Source organism: Sus scrofa, chromosome 1 (genome assembly GCF_000003025.6).
Source record: "Sus scrofa isolate TJ Tabasco breed Duroc chromosome 1, Sscrofa11.1, whole genome shotgun sequence".
NCBI lineage: Eukaryota > Metazoa > Chordata > Mammalia > Artiodactyla > Suidae > Sus > Sus scrofa.
In genome coordinates, this window is record NC_010443.5 from 132,668,672 (window position 1) to 132,683,380 (window position 14,709).

The 14,709-nt window shown below is 43.3% G+C and overlaps 1 long non-coding RNA gene across 1 annotated transcript in view; it reads right to left on the bottom strand.

The window, feature by feature from the left end:
- Positions 4,459-14,709, bottom strand: part of LOC110261469 — a 31,266-nt gene continuing 21,015 nt past the window's right edge. The window contains exons 3-4 of the long non-coding RNA XR_002345564.1: positions 6,374-7,588; positions 4,459-5,076 (exon numbers count right to left, since the gene is read on the bottom strand). This is a non-coding gene — a long non-coding RNA (uncharacterized LOC110261469). The remainder of the gene's footprint in view (positions 5,077-6,373; positions 7,589-14,709) is intronic.

The window sequence follows — 14,709 nt, forward strand, 5'->3', positions numbered from 1 at the left end:
TCCAGGCCACCTGTGCAGTGACAAACAGTAGATGAGCTAAACCAAAGAGAACACACAAGTGAGAGCCACTCCACACCTCCTGAGACCAAGGGCTTTGAGGCCAAGGCCAGTAGTGAACTAAGGCACCTGGAGATTTAAGTCCTGGTCTTGGCGGAGAAAGGGAGGAGGAATCGCTAAGAAGGGTCCTTAATTCCAGGTGGAGATGGGCAGGGAGGGAGCTCTGCCAGCCTCCACCTCTGCACCACAGACCCAACACTGACCAGAGCAAAATCTCTGACACCTTGACCCACACAGGAAGGAGAGTGGAGGCTTAAAGGACAAGGAGAGAAGGCAGGAAGTCACAGTTTATTTTTACACTGAGAAGTGGGCACTCAGACATCCAAGTGAACAGGAGGAAAGGAAACCCACTTTTTGGTACAGAGAGATATCCAGAAACTCACTTCTTGCCCCTTTAAAACGAGAGGGTTCCTCCAATGGGAAATTCTATAAAAGAAGGGATGTGGTTATACCTCCTTGGCACTGATGTCTATGAGACCACATGCCCTAATAGTCCTCTTGGTGCTATATCCCTACTATGAGGTGAGTTCCTTGCAAGCAGGCCCCACATCTGTTTCATGCTATGTCTTTGTGAAACACAGTATTGTACATAGATGTATGTCTGTTAAATGACTCATCATTGACGAAGGCTGTTTCCATAGGCTTTCTGAGAGGTCTTTCATATTTCCCCCCTCAAACCATACTTTACTCCAGAGCCAGGTTAACCTCCATAATACACGATTCATACCTGAACTCAAAACTGTCCATGTTTTCCTAGTGCACACATTTCAGCAAGTTCACCGTCCCTGGCTGATATGTGGCACTCTCACAGCCAGCCTTATCTCACATCCTTCCCCTTTAAACCCTCTGCTTTCTACCCTCCACCTGCATGATTCCCTAATTCCCCAGCTCCCTCTGTGCCTCTCCAGTGTGGGACCTTTATTCATACCTGCCATCTGTCTGGAATAACAGCAAGGAAGAAGACCAGTCTAGGTGTCTAGACACTTGGCTTTAAATCTCACCTCTACTAGTTCACTAGCTGTGTGATCTATGGTGATTTTTTTTAAAAAAACCACTGAGTTTTTCATTTCTCCACATTTAAAATGAGAGATCTTAGTAACTTCACAGAGCTGTTGTAGACAGAGATAACTTTTTGAATTGTGATACAAAATCCAAACATTTGCTATTTAAAAGGCAGTGGATTTGTTACAAGAGAGCTTTGTGAATGAAGAATTCTAAATTCTACCAAAGGGTATTCTTGGACTCTGGTGACAAAACATCTGAGGGCATCCATCTAGCTTTATCCTTGGGTTTGAATTATGGTTGGTCACGGAGGCACCCATGTTCATTTGGAGAAAAAAGAATTGTGAATTTTCTGAAAGATTTCTTCAGAGGAGGTAAGAATTTTCTATGATATCAGAATCCAGCATCAAGACGCCCCTGGGAAATAATAATAAATAATTGATAAAATTTTGCCAGCAATAGCACACGCTAGCAGAGGGGTGAGAAGCAAGACATCCCAAGGCTCTGACTTCAGTATGGTGTCCAAGTTTAAAATTCTACCTAAAGACCACCTGGGGAGTCAGCTTTAGTGCCCTGGCAATAATAATTATATTATAATGTTTGTGAAAGCACCAAGCATAATAGGACCCCAATAAATGTTTATTCTTCCTCTTTATTACCCTTTGGTTCTGAGCACAGATGACAGATCATTGCTGGAGACAGGAGAGCCTCTCCTCCCTGGCCTGACCAAGTAGTTATGGAGGATATTCTCAGTTCACGCAACAGTAAGGAGGGTATCCTCTCCAGGGCAGACACATCTGCCTTGGAAGCAAATGGGCTGGCCGATGACACAGTCACACATCCTCAGACACAGAAACCTGGAGTTGTGGTGCTAGAAAGTCCTCACAAACCATCTAACCTGATCTCTTGATTAATAAATAAGGACATTGAAGCCCAGAGAGGAGCCAAGACTGTTCTCCTCCTCTCTTTTCTCTTTAGTCTTCACCATGCAGTGAACAAGGGTCAATGTTCACTGAACCAACCAGATGCACAGGATGCCCTGAGCTGAGCATGGGTCCAGAATCACAGGCCCTAGAACCTCCTAACAGGTGTCTAGCCCATTGCCTTGTTCCAGACAGGCAGGCATCTTCCACTCACCTAATACCAACTGGTGCCTACAAAGTGTTGGGTCCATACCTATGAGGTGGATATTAACTTGCCTGAGATAGACACCAGCCCTCCCCTAAGATTCCCTGCCTAGCTAGAGAGGGGCCAGATATTCCAGTAACCCCCACACACGTGGGAACTGCAGCCACCGGCAGTAGGGGCACTGAAGGAGTGGGCCATGCTCCCTGAGCAAGCAGAAACATCTGTACAGCTAAGTGGACAGATGAGTTGGGCCTCGAAGAGTAAGCAACTCACTAAGGGTACCAGTGTTAGGAAGGGCATTCCCACTCTGTCATTTCTTTTCACTTTGCAAACCAGCCCAATAGCATTTGCTGGAGATGAGGCTGCACACTGTCCACTGATGACTATCTTCTCATCACAACAGAAGGCCTACCCCCATGAAAGACAGCCCAGGACTTTCCCAAGCTGTGCCAGGGCCAGGGATATATTTTATTTGGGGCTGCACTTATGGCATATGGAAGTTCCCAGGTCAGGGATTGAATCCAAGCTGCAGCTGTGCCCTACACTTCAGCACAGCAATGCAAGATCCTTAACCTGCTGCGCCATAGTAGGAACTCCAGGTTAGGGGTATTTTTGAGCCAAATGCCAGTTACCCAATATTTCCCTTCATGTATTTGTTTTACTCTGATTACTTCCCAAGGTCCCTTATCATATCCTTTATTTCTGGGATTGAGGTGGGCCTACATTAGAGAAAACAGAGCCTCAGGGATGGTTTCATTCAGAGAAAAAGAAAGACAAAGGCAAGTGGAAAGCTCTTCAGTAAGAAATGAGGATAAACCTCTGCAAAGAGGTGACCTCCTGGTTAAGGATACAACATTGTCAACCTGCTGTGGTGCAGGTTCAATCCCTGGCCCAGGAACTTCCTTATTCTGAGGGTTTAGTCAGGGAAAAAAAAAAAAAAAAAAGGAAGGAAAGAAAAGCTATTTTTGCACAGTAGGTTGGTTGGGTACCCCAGGAAGCAGATGCAGAGACAGAGTTAAGAGTCCAGGAGGTTTATTGGAGGTATGACTTGTGAAAGAGAGAGAGGGCAGGAGTAGGTAGGGAAAGGCTTGAGACAGTGATGGAGGTCTGACACCTGTGATGGGAAAGGAACAGGAAGGAGGATTGGGTAGAACATTCAGGGGCAATGGTTGCTAACAGAGAAGAAATGGCTGGTTGTTCCCAGCTCAGCCCAGTCATGGTGCTGGGCAGTTCTTAATGGGTTTCAAAGCTGAGGCATATCCCAAAGGAACCTGCCCTGACAGCATGCCTCATGGCAGGCTCTCTATTTTTTTTTAATTTATTTTATTGAAGTATAGTTGATTTACAATTTTGTGTTAATTTCTGGTGTACAGCAAAGTGAAGTGATTCGATTATGCATCTGTATACATTCTTTTTCATATACTTTTCCATTATGGTTTATCACAGGATATTGAATATAGTTTCCTGTGCTATACAGTAGGACCTTGTTTTTTATCCAATGTATATATAATAGTTGTATCTGCTAATCCAAACTCCTCGTCCATCCCTCCCCCACCTCCCGCTTTTGGCAACTCAAGTCTGCTCTCTATGTCTGTGAGTCTGTTTCTGTTTCATAGATAGGCTCATCTGTGTCATATTTTATTTTTCTTTAAATTTTATTGGAGTATCGTTGATTTATAATGTTGTGTCAGTTTGTGGTATAAAGTGAATCAATTATACGTATAAATATATCCATTCCTTTTCAGATTCTTTTCCCATTTGGGTTATTGAGTAGATTTCTCTGTGCTATACAATAGGTCCTTGTTATTTATCTATTTTATATATAGTAGTGTGTATATGTTAAGCCCAACCTCCTAATTTATTCCTCCCCACAATGTTTCCCCTTTGGTAACCATAAGTTTGCTTTCGAAATCCTTGAGTCTGTTTCTGTTTTGTGAGTAAGTTCTTTTGTATCATTTTTATTAGATTCTAGATATTAGTGATCTCATATGAAATTTGTCTTTCTCTGACTGACTTCACTTAATGTGATAATTTCTAGGTCCATCCAAGTTGGTGCAAATGGCATTATTTCCTTCTTTTTTACAGCTAATATTCCATTGTGTATATGTACCACATCTTCTTTATCCATTCCTCTGTCAGTAGACATTTAGGTTGCTTCCATGTCTTGGCTGTTGTGAATAGCGCCACTATGAACACTGGGGTGCATGTATCTTTTTGAATTATGGTTTTCTCTGGATAGATGCCCAGGAGTAGGATTGCTGAATCATATAACAGCTCTATATTTATTTTTTTTAAGGAACCTCTATACTGTCCTCCACAATGGCTGCACCAATTTACATTCCCACCAATAGCGTAGAAAGGTTCCCATTGTCTCTTTTTTAAAAAATGATTTTTTTTCATTATAGTCGGTTTACAGTGTCCTGTCAATTTTCTACCGTACAGCAAAGTGACCCAGTCATACCCACACATGTATATACATTCTTTTTCTCACATGATCCTCCATCATGCTCTATCACAAGTGACTAGATATAGTTCCTAGTGCTATGAAGCAGGATCTCATTGCTTATCCATTCCAAATGCAGTAGTTTGCATCTATTAACCCCATTGTCTCTTAATGGTTTTTCAGTGGGTTACATCTTTCTGCCCCTGGATAAAAACCTTGACGAGTATTGTGGCTTTTCTGCCAACTCCTTAAAGTCACTTTAAGCCACAGGGCCATTCTCACTTTGGTCATGATAATGCCCAGTCCCCTGTAATAATTAAGAAGCTGAACTTGGTGTTGAATCCTCTCTTCTCAGATTTCCTCAGGCTGGGAGGCCACAGTGGGGATGGAGGGTCGACACCTCAGCCTTCCACTTCATCACAGTCCTCGCTCCTTCATGGTCATACCTAAAACAGAAGCAGAGGGGAGAGGTGCGGGGGTTGGACAGTACTCACCTGACAGGATGGCTCTGGGCTCTCTGGGTCTGGCACCTGGCTATCGTTGGTGTCCTTGGGGAGAAGAACTCTTTCTCTCATAAAGTGCTTCTGTAGCTCATCATGGGTCTCCTGCTAGACCCCTCTCCCCTACAGTCCCTTTTGACCTGGTGAACACATCTCTCTTCTTGCTGGCCTCTTATAGCTCCTTCCTTATGCTTTGGGCATTGGGCAATGCGTCTCTGGCCCCTTTTGGTGGAGTTTCCACTTTCTTCTTGAGACAGGACCTTTCTAACTGGACAGGAGCCAAGAGGCCTGTCAGCTCTCTCCCAAGAGGCCTTCATCTTGTCCACAGAACTCGGGGCAGCATTTATGGCAGCCTTGCCCTGGGAAGTCCTTGATCTGGCTGAGGAGGTTCTCAGAGTTATTTCTTCTGTAAATCTACAGGGAGAGTGGAGGTGGCTGGTTTGGTTTTTTATTCCCTTTGGTAGCTGACAATTACCATGTGGGTGCCTCAGTCAAAACAGAGGCAAGAATGGTCCCATTGGAACATCCTGTAACATATGCTTCCTAATGTTCCCCTCACATCTTTCATGATCCACTTCATCTTCAATTCCTTTGGTGAAGCATGAGGTCTTTCTGATTTTAGTATTTCTCAATCTTTCACATGTTTCTCAAGCTTTCACAAGTCCCTGTCAAGTTTGTCTGCCGCTCAAAGCCCTGATCCATCTGCAAGCACCCCCACACACCACAATTAACTCTCTCCTTGAACTCTCTTGGGACCTTTATACACATCAATGACTACATTTTGTGTTATCCCCCCCGCCCCGCTATTTACCTTACATAGTAGCCTGAGAACTCTTCAAGAACAGCACCCATGCCTTAGCCAACTCACACCTCTAATCAACGCATACCATACCATACTTAGTCAACCATATCTCTAGTACCATACTCAGTCCATCAAAGGCAATTAATTCACTCATGCAACATGGGTTTATTGAGAAACTGCTATAGGCACTGAGGACACCAGGGTGAATAAGACAGATGAGGCTGTCACCTTCACAGCACTTCAAGGAACCCAAGTGTATTTATTACCTTATGGAGTGTCCCTCAGCTAGGTCCCATCTGTGCTGGACCTCTCAGAGATGTAGCCCAGTGAACTGGCACAGTGATATTCTTTACTACTTAACATGAAGGTCCATCATACTTCTAAACAATTGCCACAAATACTTGTACAGAACTCTGACTTGTTCCACTAACATGGACTCACCCATTCTATGACACAGTGTATTCAAAAAAGGCCTAGTAAGTGTCCTGAAAGTCTACTGTTGGGGACTATTTCATGCCTCTTGAGAAAGGTGATGCTTCCTCTTCATGAGTCACCTGAGTCCACCTCCAGATCAGTGCTCCCCAGCAATGACATCAGGTCTGTGTACCTAGAGAGGGAGGGGAAAAAAAATTTCTCACATAGCAAATGTTCCTGTCTTCACTTATAATAAGAGAGTTTGGTCAGTTGAGGTTCTAGGTTATAGGTCTACTGTTTTGTTGTAATTCTTTATATGTGGGGAAGAAAAGGACAATAGCAATAAGGCATATCATACCTGAACATTGGAGACAAAGAGCACACCTGAGTGTGACTCTGTCCATACTAACAAACAATGCCCATCAAACCCATTGACAGTAAGAGTCTCCTCACAAAGGACAACCTAAAGCCTACAAGGCCTTGGAGGCCTTCTACTCCCATAATATTTCTCCCCTCCCTCCATACCACAAAGTAAGAAATTCTCGCCATGGAACGTCAACTAAGGTAGGCTGTCTCTAGAAATTCAGTTAAGATAGCCATGAAGGGCAGTGGGTATCAGAAACACCAATCATCATTGACTGTGTAGGTCCTGGGGCCCTAAATATTTTGATTCAGAGAACAGTCACAGCCCCCAAACACTATAGAATTTGCTAGAGCTTTTGCTGTATTTGCTATAGGATTTACTCTGCCTAGATGCAATCTGGGCTTGATCTCAAAGGACACAGGATAGGGGAGACCTGATAAGGGAAAAGTTGACAGACCACTTCCAGACTCTGGGATGACACAAACAAGAGCAGGTGGGGCAAAGCTTCAGGCAGCCAGGTCCTGGAGGAAGCAATCCCTCAGAAAAGACAGAGGGATTGCGTCAGATCAGTTTACAGGCTGCTGGTTACTGGGAAGAAGGGAGCCAACAGCACTGTGTTCAACGTGGAGTTATATATAGCAAAGACACATGGCAAATGTTTCTCTTAAAGTTGTTCTGGTTTCTCAGAAGCCTTCCTGAGCTAAGACTCCTCTGTCCTCCATAATACTTTCCTGAAAGAGGGTATCTGTACCACAAAACCAAGTTGTGAGTGAGCTGAAGTGCCAACTTCCTGGAGGCCATCACCAGGTCCACAGCTGGGCTCAGCTGGACTGAAGTAGCTTTTCCAGGCACCTTGAACCAGCTGATCCAGAACTTCCCTGCAAAGATGAGGTAGCACCTCAGCAAACACCAGTGGTCACCTCCTCTTACCTGGAGCAGGGTTTGCTTTACGGCACTAACAGTGGAGACGAGGAATGGATGAGCCCTTCTCAGAGCTAAATGGAGGTTACCTAGCTTCACCACCTGGACCAGCAGGAACACTGCTCCACCTATCTTACAAAAGACTGCTGCAAAAACAGGCCAAGATGATACTGACTCTGCAAATGTAAACGCAAAATGTAAGCATGGTACGGGGTCTCAGTGGGTTTCCCTTTTGGACCTGTTGCTCCCATATCCTAGGTCTTGTTACTTCACCCACACCCACCCCCTAGTAGATACCCTGGAGAGTCCAAATTCCCTTCATTTTCTCCTCCTTTTCTGAAATGTTCCCTCCTTTTGTTTTTCTATCTTATACATTTTGAGGTCCAGCTCTTTTAACCTCCTATCAAGATGTACTTGACAACTCCGAACTCCAGAAATCCTAACTATACTTGTAATCTATAGCAGTGGTTCCAAAATCTGGGGCAAAAAATACTCTCAGAGGAGCTCTTTAAATATTTACCATCACCAGAAGTTCTTTTGTGGCTCAGTGGCATCTAACCCAAATAGTATCCATGAGGATGCATGTTCAATCCCTAGCCTCGCTCAGTAGGTTAAGGATCCTGCATTGCCATGGCTGTGGTGTAGGCCTGCAGATGTAGGTCCAATTCAACTCCTAGCCTGGGAACTTCCATATGCTGCAGGTGTGGCCCTAAAAAAGAGACCAAAAATAAATAAGTAAACATAAAGATTTACCATCACCTTCTTCAGACTGAACTTGAAATTTGAAGAGTGAGGATGAGAAATCTGTCTTTTGTTTTTGGTTTGGTTTGTTTGTCTTTTAATGTACCCATAGACCCTAATTTAAGAATCATTGGTCTCTAGGAGTTCCTATTGTAGCTCAGCGGAAGTGAACCCTTCTAGTATCCATGAGGATGCAGGTTCAATCCCTGGCCTTGCTCAGTGGGTTGATGATCTGGCATTGCTGTGAGTTGTGGTATAGGAGGCAGACATGGCTTGGATCTCACGTTGCTGTGGCTGTGGTGTAGGTCAGCAGCTGTAGCTTCGATTTGACCCCTATCCTGGGAACTTTCATATGCCACAGGTACAGCCCTAAAAAAAAAAAAAAAAAAAAAAAAAGGGAAAAAAAAAGAATCATTGGTCTCTAAAGAACTATGTTGTATTTGATACATGTTGTCATATGGGTTTTTATTGTTTGGAGTTTGCTACTTTTGTTTTTCCTACCAAGTATCAGCTCCTGTGACCAGGAGCAGGGCTCCCCACTGCCCCCCACACACACACAGTCCAGTGCAGTGCTGAGTACCCAGTGAAGATATAATAAATCATTAATGCTAGATTTCCATAGCTGATGAGGAAAGAAGGAAATGGAATGGTGGGAGAGTGAATGATTTATACTATCTTCCTTTTGATTCTGTAAGGAACAAATCCTACACATGACCCAGACCATGCTCTAAAGAGCTGGTCTTAAAAGGGGAGGTCTAGGACCAAATGCAGAGCACTGAACACACCAAACAAAGATGTAAATTAACAGAAACTCTCATTCAGTGCTGGTGAGAATGCGAAATGGTACTGCCACTCTGGGAGACAATTTGGAAGTTTCCTACAAAACTAAACACACTCTTACCACACCATCGGTACTCCTTGGTATTTACTCAAATAAGTTGAAAATTTATGGCCACACAAAAATCCAAGTGTGGATATTTATATCCGCTTTATTCATAATTATCAAACCTTGGAAGCAACTAAGGTGTCCTTCAGTAAGTGAATGCATAAATAAATCATAGATCATTTGAACCATGGAATAATATTCAATGTTTAAAAGAGATAATCTATTAAGCCATGAAAGAACATGGAGGAAGCTCAAGTACATATCACTAAGTAAAAGAAGCCAATGTGAAAAGGCTCCATACTGTATGATTCCAACTCTGTGACATTCTGGAAAAAGCAAAATCATGGAGACAGTAAAAAGATCAGTTTACCAGAGGTTGCTGGGGAGTCAGGGATGAGTAGGCAGAGTGCAAAGCATGTTTAAAGCAGTGAAACTACCGTGTATGATACCGTGATGATGGATACGTGTTGGTATTAACTTGTCCAAATCCACAGAATGTAAAGCACCAAGAGTGAACCCAAAAGTAACTGTGGACTCTGGGTGATGTGATGTATCAATGCAGGCCCATCAGTGGTAACTCGTGTACCACTTTGGAGGAGGTTGGTAGCGGGGGAGGCAACGCATGTGTCGGGGTGGGAGTATATGGGAAATCTCCAGGCCTTCTGCTCAATTTTGCTGTAAACCTAAAACTACTCTAAAAAATAAAGTCTATTTTTGAAAAGTGAGGGAGAGGGTTAGTTATCACTGCGCCGTGTGACAACTCATGCATTCCCATCAAGTCTCACCCTAGTAAAAGGAGGGTTATGATGAGGACACAGAGATGATGGAACCCTGGAAAAAGAACTCAAGTAAAGTCAAGCCTTAGAAGAACTGAAAAGCCATCAGAAAGAGAACTAATAAGGATACTAGCTGTTATTTTGTGAGTGATTCTCCCGTGCCAGGCACTGTGCTGAGCAATTCACCTGATGGCAACACCATCACTCCTACTCTAAAAATGAGGAAACTGAATCCTAGAGAATTTAGGTAATTTGTCCATGTTCACAGAAGGGTCCAGATTAGAACCCTAGCCTCTCATCCCCTAGAGTTGAAGTTTTTAACCATTCCTTTCATTTCTCAGCATCATGTGGTTCTCTGCCTCTCTCAGAAGAAGACCTCCTTCAACCTTCTCATCTACCGGCACATGTTCCAAAACGGCTGCCTCACCCCTAGAGCTTTTATATTCTTATCTCTGACTCCTAATTCTTGAGAATATATGTCTAGTGCATGAATGGGCTGGCTTTGAGTCAGGTATCCATCCAGGAACAGATCCTCCATACCCAGGAGAGTCACAGATAAACTGCCAAATATGTCCATCATTATCATGACATCAGTTACTATCCTTGGAAACAGAACCCTGGAGAAATCATGTAAGCTTGTTATTTTCCTCACACATAGAATCAGGCTAATAATGGCACATCCCCATGGTGCTGAGATTTAAAGGAGTTAATGTTCATGAAGTGCATGGAGCAGTGCCTGGCTGCCCAAAGTAACCCCTCCAAATGGCTTTATTAGTCAAGCCGTATTACAACCATGTTTGCTCCGGTTTTCTAGTACACTATGCCCTTGACTCCCGACTTTGTTTGTCTGGCCCTCTTCTTTCAAGAACATGTGCCTCAAACAATTTCCAAACCCAAACAATCTCTGTAAACCTATCCTTTTCCAGTGCAGGTATGATAACACCCTTAGACAACAATGGTGGATGATTCCCAGTCGAAGTATCCAGGGGTATTCTAAAGTGACCCAAAGCAATGCTTTTATTTTGGGGAAAGTAGTTACAAAACCAGGTCTTAAAAGAAGAAAATTGTGTTCACAGAAGCGATAGGCAGATATGCCCTACAGCACATTCTGCTCCTGAAGTCACAGGTTTTGCTCCACTACTCCATTTAACAAGGAATTCTTTCATTAATGACCATAAATAACAGAAAGGACAATCAGACTGAGCTTGTCCAGACACTGAAGTGAGTTATATATTTTTGCATAATGGCACCACACCTAGCTGGGGAATTTAAGCATTTCCAGAGGATTGCTAAGAATTTCAGCATAGTTGTTCTAGAATCAGTGTAACCAGTGCTTTATACAAAAGAGGCATTCAGACTTTTGTTGATTTGATAAAGAGTAAATAAAGAACAAGAAGAGACCCTGCTGCCCCTAGGCCTTATCCAAATGAACAAGATAAGGGATATCTCAGCCCAGGCATAACAACCACCAACTTATATTTGTGTTATTTCAAATGTTTCATTTGATTACCAACTATTGCCCTGCAAGCAAGGTAAAGCCACTATTCTCAACTTTACAGATGATAAAATTGTGGCCCAGTAACTTGGTACTAATGCCACTGGTTGTAAGAAGAACTATAAAGACCAGAACTCAGGTCCCCTGCATCACATGTCATTTCACTGCCCCATGATGTCTCTCTATGCTCCTGGTGAAAACTGTAGAAAGAACCTTCCAAATAGTGAAATCTACTGACTGAGACATAATCGGCATCTCTTAAAATGTGCTCCTTAAACACGATTGCGTCATGATACTCCAAGAACAAGCTTGGAAATTACTGCTCACCAGATACCCCATCTTAATTTATAATATGCATGAATTTATTAAAGACTTTGAGCAATCTTACTGCTCTATATGATTCACACTAACCCTGTATTCCACAAGCCTGTGGTTGACCAACAAATTCTTTCTTTATATGCTATTGGTTGGCATCATATAGTGGGAGTTCCCGCAGTGGTGCAGTGGAAATGAATCTGACTAGTACCCATGAGGATGTGGGTTCAGTCCCTGGCCTCCCTCAGTGGGATGGGGATCCAGTATTGCCATGAGCTGTAGTGTAGGTCACAGACATGGCTTGGATCCCATGTTGCTGTGGCTGTGGTGTAGGCTGGCAGCTGTAGCTCCGATTTGACCCCTAGCCTGGGAATCTCCTTATGCCTTGGGTGCAGCCCTAAAAAGAAAAAAAAAATCATACAGTGATTTCTTTGGAAAATATTTTAGACTGTGTTAAAAACACCATTCAGGGAGTTCTCTTGTGGCACAGCAGATTAAGGATCCAGCAGGTTAAGGATCCAGCATTGTCACTATTGTGGCTTGAATCACTGCTGTGGCATGGATTCAATCCCTGGCCTGGAAACTTCTGCATGCCATGGATGCAGCCAAAAAAAAAAAATCATTCAGGGACATAGGTAACTAAAAATATATGCCTCATTCTATTTTGCTTGATCCTCAGTTTCTTTGGCCTAAAGGAATATCTAGAAGTAATACTAATCTTAAGATTTCAGGACATTGCTGTGTGCCATTTGGAAGCAGATGAAGATGAAGGAGGATGAAACCTGAAAGATTTGAAGTAGGCATTAAGAGGGTAAATTTACAGTTTCTCTCTCCAACTCCAGGTAGCCTTCTCTTTTCATTTTTTTCTCTCCAGACTTTTCATTTATCTAGGTCAAGGTCAGTGGCATGAGGAGTAAGACGGTTCTCCTTTCCTTCCTCACGTTGCAGCTTTCCCCACAAAGAGGACTTTCTCTAATTTTCTGGGAGAACTGGCTTTCTGGAAATCAACATTTTCTATATAAAATGGAAAGTTCACCCTGGGGTTGCCAGGAACAGTGGTGGTGGCATTAAGAGAAAAGAGAAGGTTAATTCACCAACCAACTGATAACCACTGCACACAGGATCAAACTACTTTCATTTCATATTCATTATCAAACTACTTTCTCACACCTTCTTATCAGTGGCTGGAGCTCCCCAGTTATCTACAAAGCAACTTCTCTTGAAAGAATCCATTTTACACTTCTTGGCTCTACCCCTTTAGCATCCAGCTTAAATTCATTGATCCAAGTTTTCCGTTTACTGCACGCCTTTCGCACTTGGGGAAACGCATGAGCTTTCGTGCCTGTGGCCATTCCCCAGAAGCAGTATTCTTTTAGATGGTTTTTCTTGTCTTTGTCCTCACCCTGGGTTGAGGGAGGATTTAAAAGACTGGCAGCTTTCCATAATGTGTTTTCCTTCTCTCATGATCAAACATGGCCTAGGCTTCCCAGAATTTTTCTCCCACTCAGGTTCTCATCTCTAAGTTTTCTCTGATCCGAGAGGCTCTTCCAGGAATCAGTGTTTAAGATGACGTGCCAGAAGGTCAGCCCCTTCTCTGGCCCGCAGGCTGCAGACATCACTTCCTCAGTGGTCCTGGCTTCCTTCCACACTCCAGGAACGTATTTATTCCAGGAGGGCTTGTCAAGAGTGAGATGGGTTAGCAGCTTCCTAAGCATAGAGAGGGGATCCACAGTCACCACTTCCACCCTCCCACCTCCACTATTTCCAGGGCCCCCAAAGCAGATGTTTCTCATTGAGACAGTGCATTTCCGCACAGTTCCTCTTCAGGAACTGGCCGCCTGAGGACTGCCCACTTCATCATTTGGTTGGTAGTCTATGGTCAGCCCTGAGCACTTCTGAGTCACATTTCTGGGAAGCCCAGCCTGCTACCATCTCTTTTATCTCTCACTCTCTCTCTCTCTTGCTCAGTGAAAGAGCAAAATTAACTTGCTAAACATTACAGGGTGAAGGATGCTTTCTTAAGGATTTTTAACTACCCAGTGCAGAGCAAAGCACCCCTACTTAAATGACTTATTTCCCTTCTTAGCTGAGTATAATATCCTTTGTACCATTTCTATCACTCTACCTGGGTTAAAAATGATACTTATCATGGCGTTTTCTCATGGCGCAGACTTTAAGGATCTGTTGTTGTCACTGCAGCAGCTCGGGGCTTGGGTCAGTGCTGTGGCATAGGTTTGATCCCTGACCAGGTAACTTCCATACACCACAAGGGCAGCCAAAAAAAAAAAAAAAAAGAAAGGAGGGAGGGAGGGAGGGAGAAAGGAAGAAAATGATACCTATCTTAAAGTTTAAGATAACACTTTTAAATAATAAATAGTTATTTAAATAATAAGATCAAACATACACATGAAATGCCCATAAGTTCCTTAAAAACAGTAATGTTTGTATTTCATATATATAATTCATAGTAATAAACTCACATTACAATGCTCTGAGATAGGTACTATTATTAGGTCCATTTTACAGACCAGAAAACTGAGGAAGAGAAAGGTAAAGTCAATTCCCTGTTCAGCTAGTATAGTGATTGGCAGAGCTGGTGTTACTTTTTTCCTCCCAGACTCTTTGTCCTGATGGTCTCCTCACTGAGTCTAAAGGGATAGCCTGGGGAGAGGAAGCTGAGCTGCCACCTGGCAATGGAGCATTGACTAGGTGGGCACTGCCCTGCCTCCTCCCCCTGCATTCTCAGTCAGGTGAGATGGGCCGCTGGTTCTACTGTACTTAGGGCCAGTGGGAGCTAAATCCAAGGTCCAGTGGATGGAAAATTACTAAGAGGAGACATCAAAGGTAGGGTATTGTTGCTAGACT